An 18,024-nucleotide genomic window follows, 5' to 3' on the forward strand; every position below is an offset into this window, starting at 1 on the left:
GAGGGCCTGACTTCCTTCCTCCCTCTGGTTGCAGGGAGCTTTCTCCTTGCAGTGGTAGATGGGGTTGCCAATAGCTCATGGATTTTATAGTTATTTGAGAGAAATAGACCCTACTCCTTACTAATTTCAAGGTCAAAAACATTGGGGGAAAGAAGTCGTAAATCGATGAATCAGGGGCACATTCATAGTGCAATGAACTAAGGCTGGGGACAAGATCATAGGAGAACATAAACCATGTTAATGGAATCAGCCAGGGCATCCAGAAGGAAGGAGTGGGGTGCTGGGCAAGCAAAACCACAACATCAACTCTATGACCCCTAAACACAGGGCAGGGTGGTGGGCAGGGGGACAAGATCCATAAGCAGACTGCCTGGGCTGGGCTCCTAATTCCACCACTCATTAGATGAGTTTCTAAAGTAAGATATTAAAACCTCTGTGCCTCCATTTCCTCAGCTGTGAAATGTGCATAGCTGTTCCTACACAGTTGTGAAAGCAAAAAGGGGGTAATAAATGCAACCCCCTTTAAATACTGCCTGATTCCATATTGTGTGCTTGGTGTTAATTATCATCAATAGGAAGAACAGATTTTATTGAATTGATTATTTCAAACTGTGGTGTTGGAGAAGACTCTTGAGAGTTCCTTGGACAGCAGGGAGATCAAACCAGTCAATCCTAAGGGAAATCAACCCTGAATATTCATTGGAAGGACTGATGCTGAAGCTCTAATACTTTGGCCAAAGAGCCAGCTCATTGGAAAAGACCCTGTTGCTGGGAAAGATTGAGGATAGGAGGATAAGGGGATGACAGAGGATGAGATGGTTGGATGGCATCACTGAATCAGTGGACATGAGTTTGAGCAAACTCCAGGAGTTGGTGATGGACAGGGAAGCCTGGCATGCTGCAGTTCATGGGGTCACAAAGAGTTGGACATGACTGAGCGACTGAACATCAAAAACAATATGATGTGAGATGGCAAAGAGAAAGTCAGATAGATAGTTTTTTGTTTTCTGAGAACTGAAATGATTAATTTGGGGCAAAATGTGTATTAAGGGTCTTTTGTCTACTTCAGAAATGTTTCCTGGAAGTTTACAGGGGAGACATTTACCCTTTCACTCGTTCAACAAATATTTGGAGTGCCTGCCCCCTGTGCCAGCCGCTCAGGGCATGAGGCCGACCCCATTGGGGAGAGCGGAAAAATGCCTGCCCTCACAGACCTGGCATCCAGCAGTGTAGCATACACCTCATTTAACACAGAAATGTGGTTTTCTAGAAAAGCAAAGTTCTATCAGGCCAAAGACGGTTGTGTCAAACTATAAACATTTCCAAAATTCCCACAGAGGAGGGCCTGCACCAGATTCTGGGCTGCACACCACAGCAAACACTCTATTCTGGTCCCTTCAGGAACAGTGATTGCCCCTAATTTCCCCCAATCCTCCCAACCTCCATTCCCAGACAACTCCCCCAAATACCCCAAATTCACCCAGTCAATTGGGTCACAGGGAGGGAGAGCAAGTCCGTGAGTAATCCCTGAGCCAAATATCACAAAGTTCAAGCTGCCCTGGGGTATGTGTTTCACAGGGAATTGGATCCCTTGACTTTTCAATAATTCACACATAGTTTGCGTCCATTTCTCCCTGCAGTACCAAAATAAATTGTTCTTGAACTATCCTGGGGGGGTGGAAAATCTGTATCTCTGAAAAGGATAGCTCTTTACCTGGCTACCATGTTTCATCATCTTCACTGGGTCAGAGAGGGCTTGGAAGGGGCTGGGGGCAGGTCCACACATACCAGGACCCACACAGAGCCACTTCAGTCCCTTGAGAGAGACAGCTGAATGAGGTCGGGTGTTCATCCCTTCAGAAAAATATTTGAACACAGCTGTTACCCTCCTTCCTGCCACCCATGTGGTTGTGTTTTTAAATATGGCTTGAACTTGAAGCAGTTTCCATTTATAAAAATTCTTTAGCAAAATGCTCTTTCCAATAACAATATTCCCATGTGTGCCTTTTGCCTCTGATATTTTCCTTATAAACGATTCTGCTAAAACAGAGAGCTCTTGTCCTTTGGTTTCTTCTGTCCACAAACAATATTGCCCCCACCATGTGGTTCTGAGACCTCCTGTTTTGGCACAAGAACCCACAAAGTCAGGCTGCCCTACTTTCAATTCCAGGAGCTTACCTTACACTATTAAGACAGTCCACATGTGTGGCGTGTGGCAGGCTGGTGTGTGGCAGCCTCCACCCAGGCGGGGCCACTGGCTCCCTGAAGGAATGCCTAGGCCTGAGGGCTTCTAGTGTCAGTGCACATTCCCTGTGTCATTTCTTTCCAGGACTTTCCACTCCAAGAAAAGAGACAGGTTGAAGGCAAGTCATCTTGATAGTGTCTGTCCCCAGATACCAACTATCTCTTGGCCAATGACCTCAGTACAGTGGCTTTCAACCTTGACTGGCATTCGCACACCAGTCGGGGAAGACTGCAGGGAGCACCCTGACAGGAGGAAGTTTGGAAGCTCCTCGGGTGATTCCAGTGTCCAGGGTTCAGAACTGCTGCCCTAGGCGTCGCCTCACAGCACCTCACCTGCCACAGTGCAGGGTATCAGACTGAGGCACAAAGTGGAATGGGTGTTTGCCAACCAGTTTTCATAAAACTGCTTGCGCCTGTGGAGGTTTGGCTGCCAGGGCAGGCTTCTCACCGGGCAGATGTTTTCTGTCTGCTGCATGGGGATTTGGGTCAACTTAACTCCAAATGGTCTTATCATTAGAACTGTACAATATTGCTCACTTCCAGAGGGTGACTCCCTCCCAGGCTTAGAGATGAGGAGATCATGGGACACTATTCTTTTGGTAACTACAAACTTCTGCACGTTCACTGAGTTGTGAAATCCAGAGCCATAAACCAGTTAATGTTTTTGTTTCTTTGTTAATGCTGCATTTCTTTCTCATATGAAGAAAAGAGGGACACAAACAGAAATATATATATATGTAAACACACAAACACACACATGCATATGTATGCATGGCTATATGTGTATCCATATTTTTATGTTGTATAATATATACTGTACATACATATATGGGTATATATACATCTATACATATACACAAACATACTATACACATATATGTGTATGTATACACACACATGCCTAGAAAAGATTCCAGAATTATAGTGGGTGGGTTATAATTTTGGAATGAGAGACTGGGCAGTCAACATTCCCTCCCAAAAGCAAAGAGAATCCTCAGTGGCAATGCTGGGATTTTTAAGCCAAGGGAAACTATAGTAAGATAGGTTTTGAGCCCAAAGAAAATCGCCTGCAGTTGAACAATGATCAAAAAGCCTTTTTTACAAAAAATCTAAAATGTTCTATAGGGGCTTCCCAGGTGGCTCAGTGGAGAGAACCCACCTGCCAATAGAGGAGACGCGTGTTGGACCCCTGGGTTGGGAAAATCCCCTGGAGAAGGAAATAGCTACCTACTCCAATATTCTTGTCTGGGGAATCTCTTGGACAGAGGAGCCTGGCAGGCTACAGTCCTTGGGGTCGCGAAAGAGTTGGACATGATTAGCTACTAAACAAAAAATGTTTTATAACAGTGGAGCTTGTTGAAGTAGACAGAAGCTGTCATTTCAGAGACGGAAATTAATTCTGAAAATGTGAGCCCAAGAATAGGGTGCACAGCCTGGTACCCCTCAGCCTTCCTAGCACTGACAGCACCCAGTGGCAGGAAGTTCTCTTCTGCTGGGCAGTGGACCCCAAGTTCCCTGCAGATCTGGTCCTCCTCTTCATCTCGTTCTCATCATCCAGTAAGTGTCCACATCAAACCAGATGTACACTCAATATTAGCTGGAAGAATAAATAAATGAACCAAATGCTTTCAAATGTTCATAGCTAAAATTATGAATGAGGTTTTAGGTTTAGAAGGTTTCAAAACATTAAGTGTTACTTGCCCCCTCACTTTTCCACACTTCCCCTAACCAATTAAACTATTTTCCTCTCTCATTCTTTCCTCCTAAAGAGCTATTATGACAAACACCTTGATTTATAAGGGCAAAAAATAATTTGAAAAAAGAGTAACCGTGAACTACCTTATATTGGATTCCACTATTAAGGAGTGTGAAGTATTTGTTTCTAGAGGTCTGAGTCTCTCCATAAAACAATTGCCCAACTGACTATTTCCTACCTATAACGTGGGCATTGCAAGGAAACAGGAAAGCTATATGCCCATGCATTTATAGAGGAAAGATATTTTAAATGATTTTCGACCAATAATATTGTAAAAGTGCCCAGGAGACTTGTGATGTGGAGCCAGAAGGAGTCTATGAGGTGAGGTTATGTCTGCCCTAGTCCCCTTTGAAGTACTTAGAACTGTTGCAAATATAGAATAAACCCAATAATCTGGAAAGGTGGAAAAGGCAAGGGTCTTTGCCCTCGGTGACTTGGGTTTGCTTTGTCTTTTGAAGGGAAAGCAGAGTATGTATCTAAGAAAGAAACATTTTAGCATTTTAAGGCAGGCAAGACTTTAAGTGCTAGAGAGGTTTTAAGTTGTTTGGAATCCTAACATTTCCTAGTGACATAGGAATACCAAAGATGTTGCATACTAGATTAATCATTCTTTTTTACATTCTTATGAAACACTTTATCTCTTGAGAAGCCTCGAGTGACCTGTTTGCTAGTCAGGGATGAGTAGGCCTGATGGAAGCAAAGCAGTCTCCTCATTCTGAGCTAGGACTGAAAAACCAACAAACAGAATTGAAGAGACTTTATTTCTTGTACAGAAATGTTCGGGTTTTTTAATGCCCTGCCTACATTTATAGACCTACTTAGGCCACCCGCAACTTGCAAATAAGACATGTTCTTAAGTTTATAAACGGGTTGTTTGGAACTTGGAAAGCGTGCTAGGTCTTGTATCCTCTGGCCATAACCTACTTTAAGCCGAGCTGACTCTCCCCTTTGTATTTTATGCTCCAGTATCATTGAATTTGCCCTTCTTCTCACTGGCTTTCTCTTTCAAGCCTCTATGCCTTTGCCTATGCTGTTACCTCTGCCTGGAATTCCCTTCCTCCACTTCTCCAATAAGCGAAAACTTAGTCTCTTTCAAAGCCTGGTGTCACCTTTACTATGAAGCCGTCCTTGATACCACAAATAGATTTCATTTTTCCTGCTCAGACGCTGCCTCACACTTTAGCTTTGAGAGTGTGTAAGTGCACTGAAGTATTATTGCTTATCTTTCTACATGTCTGTCTCTATCACTAGGCTGTGAAACACTTTAGGACAGGAATTATATTTCATTCATCTCTGTCTGTCTCGTGCCTAGTTGGGTACCTCTTTGGTTGCTAAAATAGAAGTAATTAGTAGGAAAGTTCTAGCAAAATGTGGGACAAATGAAGAAAGAAGATGTGGGACCCTGGATACAATGCCTCCAACTCACAAGAGTGGAATGGCAAGTCCAAGGATGACAGCAGAGCAGCAGATCTTGAGATAAAACAGTAGAGGATGAGACCAAGGAACAGAAAGGCTAGGGAGAAAGGACTTTGTGCTGCAGAAAAAAAAGGGAGCATACCTGAAATGATGGAGACTCAAGGACAGGGAGGCCTGGCGTGCTGCGATTCATGGGGTGGCAAAGAGTCAGACACGACTGAGTGACTGAACTGAACTGAACAAGGGTAGGGTCGGGGTGGAGAAAAAAGATGAACTTATAATAGTGGCAGATAGCACCAAAAATAAAGGCTGGTTAAAACTCTAGGAAAGAACAAAACCTGGATAAGAGATGTTCTTTATGTGAATAGAAATGGTTCATTTCTTGTAGCTGCAGTAAATCATAAAAATAGAAATTTTGGTTATTATCAATAACTAGAAATAGTGATATATCCATATCAGGACAGAGGTGGAGAGGAGATGTAGCTAAGTTAAGGCCAATGAAATCTGAGCCTAAGCTGTTGGTAGGACTTATGGAAAAGCTCCTTAAAAGGTCAGAGAACATGTGGGGGCATTCCTGTCTTTCTTTCCCTTGTCTCCTTTCCAGCCAGATATAGACCGTCTGGGGTTTCTACAGTGGCTCTGTAATCATTTGGAATCCAAGTTCTTTCTGTCTTTCTGCTCCCTGTGCCTGGTTTCTCCTATGTGAGAGATAAACAAATCTTTATCTTGCTTAAACAGATTTTGCTGGATCTCTGTACTGGCAGCAGAACACAATCCCTATCTGATACCAAAAAAAAAAAAAAAAAAAAACCCACAGTGTTTTGTTTAGAGATATACAACTAACCAATCAAAGAAGCCCTTCCCTCTCCAGCTGTGTTAAACAACTTGGGACATGCAGGGGTTGAGGGGAGTGTGTGGGAGGCGTGTGCATACTATTGCCTGCTTATGCACCCCCACATTGAGAGGTGATGAGTGAGCACACGGGGAGTCAAGTCAAGCACACAGGCCGAGTCAAGGGCTATGTCCTCACAGCAGCAGCTTTGCCTAATTCCTAATAAGATGCATATGTCTGGTTAGTGATTTAAAATGCAGGTTGAATTATGGAATCATTCTTTGGATGAACCTGGGCTGGATGCTGCTGATTAAACTCCAGAGGTGATGTCCTACCTACCCCCTCATCCCCACTCCTCTTCCAGTTAGGTGTCTTAGCTGCCACAAACTTCTGCATCCCTGCTCTTCAACTCATGCACTAAACTAGTCCTCAGCTTAAATATATATATATATATATATATATCTTTATTTATTTGGCTGCATTGGGTCTTAATTACCATGCAGATTTTTTGCTGCAGCACACATACTCTTTAGTAGTGGTGAGCAGGCTTAGTTGCTCCAGCGCACATGGGATCTTAGTCCCCTGCATTACAAGGCAGATTCTTAACCGCAGGACCACTAGGAAAGTCCCAAGTTTGTTTTTTTTTTAACTTGAGAGGGGGTGCCTTTTTTGAAATCATGGAAAACTACTGTATGGACTAGTGGCCTCTATCTCTCATTGCCCTTAAAATCATCTGCCATGGCCAAAGGTGGCCTCCACGGTCTGTCCCCACCATTTCACTGATCTCAAGGTGACTACTCCATGAACTCCATGAACACTCCTGGTGTTCATGTCACCCAGCCACAGCACACTTCTCTCTTCCACACCTTCCTGAAGCCCATTTCCACCTCAAAACACTTGCACTTGTCCTCCTCTCCCTGGGATACTGCCCCTCACTGATCAGTCACTGGATGTGGGCTGCCTGTCAAAGGGGATGTGATCTTGAGGGCGGCAGTTCTCTACCTCTGAGCAGCAGCCCCCAGGGGACCTGACAGCTGAGGGCCATCTGCCAGCAACACTTCCAGCAGCTTCGTTCTGTAAGGGGATCTGGTGGCACCTCACAGTGGCCACCACATCTATCTTGTTCATCACTGCATTCCAAGGGCCCATAACAGCACGTGGCCCATGCGAAGTACTCAGTACGTTTTTGACAGATAGATGAATGTTTCATACAGGTGCTAGTGGCTTCAGAGTCAGCTCATCTCCTTTAAGTCACTATTACATACTACCACTTCAAACCACTTTGCTTAATCTTGAATTTCAGTCCCCACAGGACACGCTTTTTTCATTAATTTTGGAGCAGATCAGGGATGAACCTTCACTATCCCAAGTGTCTTACTGCCACACCTGAGAGCCTGACAGAGACACACGTTATCAAATACTCCATGGCCCCATTCCCCCAGAGGTACACGCTTTACTCTCACAGCAGCTCCACGTAGCAAGCAGGCTCTCCCTGAGCTCTGCTGTGGCATTGGCTTTGGACCTGCTCTTGCATAATGCAAAGCAAAGGTTCTTCAATTCAAGGAATTCCCTTTGGCAAGTCTTGCTCAATCATGTCAGCCTCTCACTCTAACACCTCTGCCTCCCCAAGAATATTCTATTCTAACAAGGTCTTTCATTCAGCATCGAAGATGACTCATCATAGAACACAATGCAGCCTTCTTCATGTACTATAGCTTCTCTATTCACAGATATGAAAATAAACTCAGGTGAAGAATAACTTCAAATGTGAAGCTTGGGAATTTGAAGGGCATTTTACTAGGAAATTAAAAAGAGATGGTCAGGAACTTTGAAGTTATATATGATCATGTGACTTGTTCTAGCTATGAGTGGAAGAAATGTGTGTCATTTCTGGGCAGAAGCTGTGAGAACCCAGGGTAAAATATTCTACAAGTACCCTCTGTCTTGTCTTGATGGTGGTAACAGACGTCAAGATGGAGCTCCCATCAGCCTAGGTCCCCAAGTGACTATGATACCAACATGCAACAGAGAAGCAGTTCAGCAAGAAGCAGACCTTTGTTGTTTCAACCACAGGGATGTGGAAACTGTGCTGCTGAAGCAAAACCTCAGCCATCCTGAGCAGTCAGCACTCTCTCTCTTCCTTGGGCTTCTTTTTCACTCCAGTCACCTTTGTAAACTTGGATTGTCTGGGCTTTCGGTGTGTCTCCCACATTTTATTGCTTATTGCACTCATCCTGATCTCTCTCCCCAGCCATCCCAGTGACGATCTCTTTTTCTTTAGGAGCTCCCACGTTTCTGCAGTTTGTCTGCCTCCTCCAAGTATTCAAACACTGGTCCTAGCTTCCCATGCCCGCCTCTTGGTGCTGACCTCTCACAGCAATCCTGCTTCTGGAAACAGCCCAGAAAGAGGAGAGGGCTCATTGGAGCAACTTCCCACCAGTTTCCCCCATCCGATCTCTCACACTCCATCTCCCTTCCTCTCATTAATCTCAGAGGTAATATATTTTCCAGGACAGAGACAGATCCATCTGTCTTGCTTTACAATTCACATTTGTGACTAGATCATTCCTTTCCCCAAGTTCCTAACTTCAGGGCATGGTTCTAACTTCCTTTAAAATATGACTCCAAACTCACTTTGTTCAGGAATCATTTCAGGACTGATTGCACATGAATTGGGTCATTCCTTTGCTTGTTGCCCCCCATCCCCGGAACTTAGCTAATCCTCAGGACTGTGTTAACGTTCTCTTGTTGGTGAGTTCTTTTGTAAATGTGTTCTTTGGATTTCTATGCTGCCTTTTCAGACTAGATTTTACATGTAGGATTAGCAAAAAGAGTTCAGAGTTGAAATACACGGAGATAAATTAATCTTTCACTGAGAAATATTAAAACAGCTTGCTTTAGAAACAATAAAGAAGTCATTTAATTGGAATCTTCTCAGAGGCCAAATCTTCTGTTTCATCAGGAAGTGTGCCAAATTTACAAATCTGTACATCTTAGGCATTCAACAAACATGTTTAACTGGCTTAGGAGACGAATTTTCTGAAGCAACATTTTCAGTTGTTTTTAGTGAGTTACTTTCACAGAAAAATTTTGACACAAGCATTTCATTTCACAACATGGTTGATGCCTGATGCTGTTACTCATCTGTTTGCTTGTTAATGCAATCATTAAAAAGCACTCAATAAACATTTCCTGGGTACATGGCCCTCTGTGGGTAAGGCAAGGTACACAAAAGAAACTAGAAGCCGTGGTGCCTGTTTTTGTGGAGCTTGAAATGTATTCATTCAAACAAGAGGAGGAGGGAAAAGAGAAGCAGCTCCAAGGTGCCAGTTGCCTTGCTTCTGGCTGGCTGGCAGACCAGCCAATTTGGACACTGAATTTTACCCAGCGCAACGTGTGGCCCCCCACTCTTGATGCCTTTAGATACAGAATAGGGATCAAAGTTCAAAGCCAAGGCAGGAGCCATGGTGGGTTTCCCAGGTGGTGCTGGTGGTAAAGAATCTGCCTGCCAGTGCAGGAGATGAAGGAGATGTGGGTTCGATCCCTCGGTGGGGAAGATCCCCTGGAGTAGGAAATGGCAACCCGTTCCAGTATTCTTGCCTGGAAAATTCCATGGGCAGAGGAGCCTGGCAGCCTACAGTCCATGGGACCACAGAGAGTCAGACATGACTAAGTGACTAAGCACAACACACACACAGGGGCCATGTCATTAAACCAAGTAAAGAGCATTCATTGGAAGGACTGATGCTGAAGCTGAAGCTCCAATACTTTGACCCCCTGATGTGAAGAGCTGATTCATAGGAAAAGACCTTTATGCTCAGGAAGATTGAAGGCAGGAAGAGAAGGGGACGACAGAGGATGAGATGGTTGGATGGCATCACCGACTCAATGGACATGAGTTTGAGCAAGCTCCGGGGGATGGTGAAGGAGAGGGGAAGCTGGCGCGCTGCAGTCCATGGATTGCAAAGAGTCAGACACGACTGAGCAAGTGAACAATGGACAATAACAACAAAAATTTAAGCTATGGCTGGTCTCCTTTGCTTTCGTCACTGCATTTGCTAGTACCATTTAATAGCTTCCACTTTTTTGAATATCATAGACACAGTTTGGGATGACTGCCTGGACAACAATGATTTCCTCAGTCCCTCTTTTGAAAGGTGAGCATGTGATCCAGAGTAGGGCACTCAAGGTAAGTCAGGTCCCTGAGCACAGTATGGAACGTAGGTGAGGACACAATTTGAATGGAACTCATCAGAGACCTTCTTGGAATTTGTTGAATTGGGACCAGGAGAGGGAAACCCTGTTTTTCTCTCTACTTGTGTGATTGTCAACATATGTATCAGGAGCTACTGGCGGTCACAGTGACAGGTTTGTGAGACAGCTAGAGTAGGACAGGAGCAATCCAACAAACTGAGGGAATCAGGGGGTCCTCACTGCACTCACACTCCCCTCACCCCCACCCCCCGCCCCGTCCTCCTCCTGGCTTGGTTACACAAACCAGCAAAGCAACCTCCCCTTCTTCTTTTTTCTTTTTTTCATAAATAAGTTCAAACTGGGCTTCTATCACTTTCAACCTAACTGTCTTGTTTTTTGCTTTGTTTTGGCCTCACAATTCAGCTTTTAGGATCTTATTTTCCCAACCAGGGATTTGAAACTAGGCTCCCAGCAGTGAAAGCACAAGAGTCCTAAGCATTGTACCACCAGGAAATTCCCTCAACCTAACAGTTTTAATTAACTGTACAGACTAAGATGTGCTCAACACTTTACACAGTCTCACTTAATCCTCACAAAAAACCTAAGAGATAGTAATTGTTAATTCCATTTTATAGATAAAGAGACAAAAATTCCAGGAGATTATACCTCACCATAAAAGCACTGTCCCTGCTTTTTTTAAAAAAGTTTTAATTGAATGATTTTGTTAAATTTGATTTGATGTTTTAAAATCTAGTTGACTTACAATGTGTTAATTACTGGTGTACAGCAAAGTGATTCAATTGTATGTATCTATCTTCTTTTCCAGTATGGTTTATTACGAGATATTGAATATACAGTACATGCTATACAGTAAGACTTTCTTTAGGTCCTTTAGTAGGATCTGTTTTATACGTAGTACTATTATATATCTGCTGATCTCAATTTATTGCTCTTAATTTATTCCTCCCTGAAATCCTGTTGCCCTTTGGTAACCATAAGTTTGTTTTCTGGATCTGTGAGTCTGTTTCTGTTTTCGTAAGTTCTTTTGTGTCATATTTTAGAATCCACAGATAAGTGATATAAAATGATACTTGTCTCTCTCTTTCTGACTTACTTCACTTAGTAGGATAGTTTCTAGGTCCATCCATGTTGCTGCAAAAGACGTTATTTCATTATTGTTTATGACTAAGTAACATTCCATTGTATATATACCTGTGTTGAGAGAGAGCAAGTTAGCCAAGATGGTTTGTTCGGCCTCCCTCACCCCACGTTTCATAAATAATGACCGTGTAACAGCTGAGATCATTTGTAGTACTGTGCCTGCACATCAAAAGGTACTCACGTGGTCACAAGCTACTTTGTGCTGTAGGGATAGATGAGCTCCGCCTAGAAAGCACAGCATTACTGCTGCATGGCTGTGTCTACTGCATCAGCCAGGAGAGGAGGTGATATAGCGTGTCTGCTGCCACGACTGCTGCGCCAGCCAGGAGAGAGGCTGTGTTATGGCTGTTGAGCCAGCCAGAAGAGAATAAACGTGTCTGCAGTTCCTACTGCTCCTCGAGTCTCCTTCCAGCCTCTTAGCTCACACCTTGCCTACCCTGGGTTCAACGAACGGTATGCATAGTGAGATACAGCAAGACAATTGGCGTCAAGAACAGGATCAGCAATACGATACCACATCTTTTTATTCATTCATCTGTCAATAAACATTTAGGTTGCTTCCATATCTTGGCTATTGTAAATGGGGCTGCTATGAATGTTGAGGAGCATGTATCTTTCCGAATTAGAATTTCCTCTGGATACATGCGCAAGAGTAGAATTGCCATATCATATGGTAACTCTGTTTTGAGCTTTTGAGGAATCTCCATCCTGGTTTCCATACTGGTTGCATACATTCCCACCAACAGTGTAGGAACACCTTCCCCGCGTTTCACTAAACAGCCTCTATCTTGTTGAAGTTTTCAAGTTAAATTCCTTCATTTAAAGGTGCCTAAACAGCCTCTTATGCCTTCTATCATTTTTTTAAAAATTTTTCCTGTTTATTCATGGGATACTTCCTTTAACTTCTGTCTCATTCAAAACAACACATACTGAGCAATTACAATGAGCCAGCTGCTGTGCTAGATTCTGTGGGCACCATAGTGAGTCGATGGACACACTTGGCATCTGCTCAAAGCTGAACATCCAAAGGAGAAGAGAGACAGTGGTGCAGTCATAGTCTAGGTTGCTGTAAAGGGTGATGGAAGCCCACGTGAGGGGCATTTGTTCTAGAAGGCCAGGAAGGGATTTCCAGAGAAGGAAAGCTCCAAAGCAACACCTGAGAGATATCTCTTTCTTTTTGTTCCTTACTGTTTATCTCTAATTACTATTTCTCATCACCTTTATTTCACTCGGCATTTGGTATTTTTTCTTACACTTGTTCTTCCATTTGTATCTTTTAGACCTGAGTCCAACAAACATTTATGGAGCATCTGCTGTGGGTTAGAGGCTGCCCTAGGGACAAACTGATGGACTAATAGGGGAGATAATGGTACAGAACATGTCAGTGACTCCCGACCTTCTGATGAAAACTCTTCAGGATGCTGGCAAAGCACAGACAAAGGATTCTTCCTCTCTGTGAGGCTCTGCTCTGCACAGCCCTTTCTCGGTGGCTCCTTCGTCTCCTTTCCCTCTTCCCCGGTCCACCCTCTGCCGCATTTCCCATTTCATTCCCACCCTTGTTAACGCTCTTCATTTTCACATTTATAGAGCTCACCACTTAGCTCATTTCCTAATTCTTCCATTTTTTCAAGTGAGGAATATAAAAGTAAAGCAGTCAGTTTTATTCTATTTTTTCATCAGGCATCAAAAACATACTTAGGCCAAAAGGCATAAAATATGCCACTCTGAGATTTGATTTTGTTGAACTGCAAGAAAGCGTTCCTTCGTCTAACTCCTCGGTCAGTTTCATGCCTTAGTTTGCCTCCTCTGTGTTTCCCCATTCATTTAATTCATGCTGTTGCTTTTATTTTTTGAAGTTCTGTTTTCTCTTAATCTCTTCTGAAAGTGGATAAATGAATGAATGATTACTGAAAAGGATATTTCGGGTATGCAAGGAGGGATAAAGAGGATATGAAATCGACTTCGCCCTGCTTAGTCTATGTTTCATTTATTTTTCTCTGTCCTTGGTTTCTATTAGTTTGGCTCCTCCCTGGTCTCTATTGTTTAATTAAGGTTCCTTGCCTCTTCCCACAGGCTCCTGCTTGCACTGGGTTGCTCAAGTTTGTTTCTGAGACAAGAGTGGCTGACTCCAAATCCGCAACATAACTGATGAGGGAGGAAGAACAGCTCGTTTTAATGCAGTTCATGTCATCTATGTAAATTCTTCCTGGTAAAATATAAAATTCTTCCTGGTATTTAAAAGAGTTGATAGCTGAGATAAGATTCTTAAAATATCAATATTAACAAAACCCAGGCCTCAACACAACATAATCCAATGGAAATTATATGCAAAGCAACAGCCCCACCAGGGTTCACAAGCCACAGCTGAAATGTTACTATTGTGCAATGAAAATCTGCAGCCTCCTCACTATGGAGTCGGGACATGAACTTTAACAAAGTCACATTCTGCTTTTCTTCAACCCCAAGGACAGCTTAATCACACCAGAATACATAAGAACTCTCTTTTCTTTCCTTTCTTTTCTTTTACTTTCTTCTCTCTTATGAAAATAAAACTTTAACTTTAAACTCAAAATTGACAGCAAAAAAATATTTTCTTTTTTTAAATTTCATTTCCTTTAAGAGAAAATCGTTGTCTTTACTGTGCCACTAATGGCTGAATGTAAAGTGGTGTTAAATCTCACTTACAGCTTCTAAGCCAGGGCATTTGCTTTGTATCCTATTGGAATTAAATTATACCAGCAGCCAGAAATCTAAGCAGGGAGTGTTGAGGAAGAGGAGGTAGAGGAAGGAGGCGGGAAGGAGAAGGAAGGAAGCAGAGAGAGGAGAGAAAGAGAGAGGGAGAAGAGGAATTTCTTAAGAAAAGGAACTTCTTAAGCCATCAGGACTGCAAAGCGAGATTCAGTTGGTTTGGAAACTATTCAGAAATGTTTCAGCTCCAGGTCAGATGGAGCAGCTGCTATTTTGGGCAAAGGAAATCGTGGTCACTTAATTGACATGATAGAATCACGTGATAAATCACTTAGTTATTGTCTTACAATCTGATAGCTCAGCTGGTAAAGAATCCACCTGCAATGCGAGAGACTTGGTTTCAATCCCTGGGTTGGGAAAATCCCCTGGAGAAGGGAAAGGCTACCCACTCCAGTATTCTGGCCTGGAGAATTCCATGGACTGTATAGTCCATGGGGTTGCAAAGAGTTGGACACAACTGAGTGGCTTTCGCTTTCACTTTTCACTTTCACTTATAATCTGAGTTGGAAGGGGTGGGGAAGGTCTTTGAGCCCCACTGGTCATCTCATCTTGAAATCTTTCTCCCATTCTCATCAAGAACTAGAATTTTAATCATTTTGTTCACTTCTTTTTTCAGTTTTTGGAACTCAATTCTTAATCTCTTCTCGGATTTATTCTTTCCTAGATATTCACGACAACTTTGCTCTCCTATTTCTAGGATATTTGGTGATACCTATTTTTCCCGACTCCTGCTTTTCCTGGAGTTTTTCAAGTGATCTGCTCATCTCTCCAGGTTGTCACCCTCTTCCTTCAGGTGACTTGCTCTGAGCCCAGTCATTCACATTTTCCAGAATCCTGGACAGAACAGTCATTCTTGCTTGTAATCATGGAAATGACTACCCTCTAGAGATGAGCACCCTGGTTCTCACCTTGTATTCAGAAGATAATGCCAAGGTAAATCATTCCTAAATGATAACTAGTCATGAGGATTACCCTGGCCATGATGCTGGAGAGATGCCTGGAAGACTTACCTCAAGCTCACTTGGCTAAACAATCGTTTACCTTTTTGCATATCTCATTCCCATTGGGAAGCCAAGAATTTCACTGGCCAACATTTTCAAGATATTAATCAGTGTCATCTAAGTATTTAAGGAAAAGGCCCAGGGTAATGCACTGACCGTGTAGGACATAAGGAAATCAAGAGCAGAAGTGAATCCGCCCGCCCTTCTGTGGTTATATAGGTCAAGGCATAAGCCTCGAGAGGGTCTCCCTTGACAACAGCATGGCAAGGTGGTTAGTCAGCCTCTGAGCTTAGACTGCTTTGGTTTAGATCCAAGTTCTGCAGCTGACTATCAAGATGACCCAGACAAGTTACTCATCACATGTAAAATGCTTCAAAGAGTGTCTGATACATCGTAGGTGACTAATTCATGCTTGCTATTTTTATCATCGCCACTTTCATCAACTTTGGATCAGTTTATGAGCTTTGTTAATGAATAATTAAATAAACTGCACATTCATTGGTGCCAAATAGCAGTTATCAAAAGAACTAATTCACCTTTGCAGAGTACCACCTATGTGCCCACGAGCTGAGCACTGTGATAAGGGCCCAGCAGGCACCAGTATTTAATGTTTTCAGTGATGTTAAGAAGTAGGGGATAGAATTAGCATCTTTCTACATGGAGGGAATGGAGAGTCAGGGATAGTAATCAGCTACCCAAGGCCATTTGCTAGTGTCAAAAAAGGCTGTTTATTTATATCCAGCTCTCCAGTGGCCATACCCCATGCTCACACCACTGTGAGTTCCTGTCTTCCTATACATCAGCTCACAGGAAAAGCTGAGCTCGATTCATTGGGTATATTGAAATTTAGCAAGGACCAAATTGTGTGTGGATCTGTGTCGGTTGTGTGTGTTTGCTTAAATCAGATTTATCAATTAAGAAAAACATCTAAGCATTTCTTTTTCAGACAATGGATCAAGCCTATAAGACAGAGATGCCTAGAGAGCCCTTTACAAAACTCTGCACTGGCAAAATCACGCCCAGAGGGAAAGGGGGCTCCCACCCTGAGTCTCCAGCCCCTTGTTCATCCTTGCTGGCTCCTGCACTTGGCTCTCATACTCAAGATTAATTTGTTCTGATTGTTAGCATAGCTACTGCATCTGTTCTCAAATAACAAATTCTACCTCAATTCTTCACTTTTCTCCTGGTTTGTTCAGAACACCATTGGTATCAAATCACGGGGGGGCTGGAGTTTGTGTGAGGAGAAACAATGCTTTTTTTCAAAGTAAGGTTGACACATGGAAAGACCATTTCATGAGTGATGAGTGGACTTGCTTCCTGCTGCTGCTGTTATAAGTTACCACAGACTTAGAGGCTTAAAACAACACAAATTTATTATCTTATAGTTTTGGACACCAGCAGTCCAAAATGGGTCTCCTGGGCTGAAATCAAGGTATCGGCAGGGCTGTGTTCCTTCCGGAGGCTCCAGGGGAGGATTCATTTCCTTGTTTTTCCATCTTCTAGAAGTTGTCACGTTCCTTGGCTCTTGGCCTTTTCCTGCCAGAAATTGCATCTCTCCAACCTCTGCTTCCATTGTCAGATCTCCTTCTGTGACTTCTCCTCCCCCTCTCACTTGTGAGGCCATTGGCCCACCAGGATAAACTCCCCATCTCAAGATCCTTAACTTTGTCACACCTGCAGAGCCTCTTCTGTCATGTGAGCTAACATATTCACAGTTTCTGGGGAACTTCTCTGGGGTCATTATTCTGCCCATTGCAGTGGGTATTCCATCTGTTCAGGATCTGGGGACTCTCACTATTACCCCTGTGAAGGTGCCTGTACTGTGGGACCTTCCCTCATGCTGGGAAGGACTTTATAGGACTCTTCCCTCCCCATAAGGCCCAATGTAAGCATTGGGTCCATATGCCTTTCCTGAAAGGCCTTCAGTTCAGTTCAGTCGCTCAGTCGTGTCCGACTCTTTGTGACCCCATGAATCTCAGTATGCCAGGCCTCCCTGTCCATCACCATCTCCCGGAGTTCACTCAGACTCACGTCCATTGAGTCCGTGATGCCATCCAGATATCTCATCCTCTGTTGTCCCCTTCTTCTCCTGCCCCCAATCCTTCCCAGCATCAGAGTCTTTTCCAATGAGTCAACTCTTCGCATGAGGTGGCCAAAGTACTGGAGTTTCAGCTTTAGCATCATTCCTTTCAGAGAAATCCCAGGGTTGATCTCTTTCAGAATGGACTGGTTGGATCTCCTTGCAGTCCAAGGGACTCTCAAGAGTCTTCTCCAACACCACAGTTCAAAAGCATCAATTCTTCGACACTCAGCATTCTTCACAGTCCAACTCTCACATCCATACACGATCACTGGAAAAACCATAGCCTTGACTAGACGGACCTTAGTTGGCAGAGTAATGTCTCTGCTTTTGAATATACTATCTAGGTTGGTCATAACTTTTCTTCCAAGGAGTAAGCGTCTTTTAATTTCATGGCTGCAGTCACCATCTGCAGTGATTTTGGAGCCCAAAAAAATAAAGTCTGACACTGTTTCTACTGTTTCCCCATCTATTTGCCATGAAGTGATGGGACCAGATGCCATGATCTTCGTTTTCTGAATGTTGAGCTTTAAGCCAACTTTTTCACTCTTCTCTTTCACTTTCATCAAGAGGCTTTTTAGCTCCTCTTCAC

Source organism: Capricornis sumatraensis, chromosome 6 (genome assembly GCF_032405125.1).
Source record: "Capricornis sumatraensis isolate serow.1 chromosome 6, serow.2, whole genome shotgun sequence".
Lineage (NCBI taxonomy): Eukaryota > Metazoa > Chordata > Mammalia > Artiodactyla > Bovidae > Capricornis > Capricornis sumatraensis.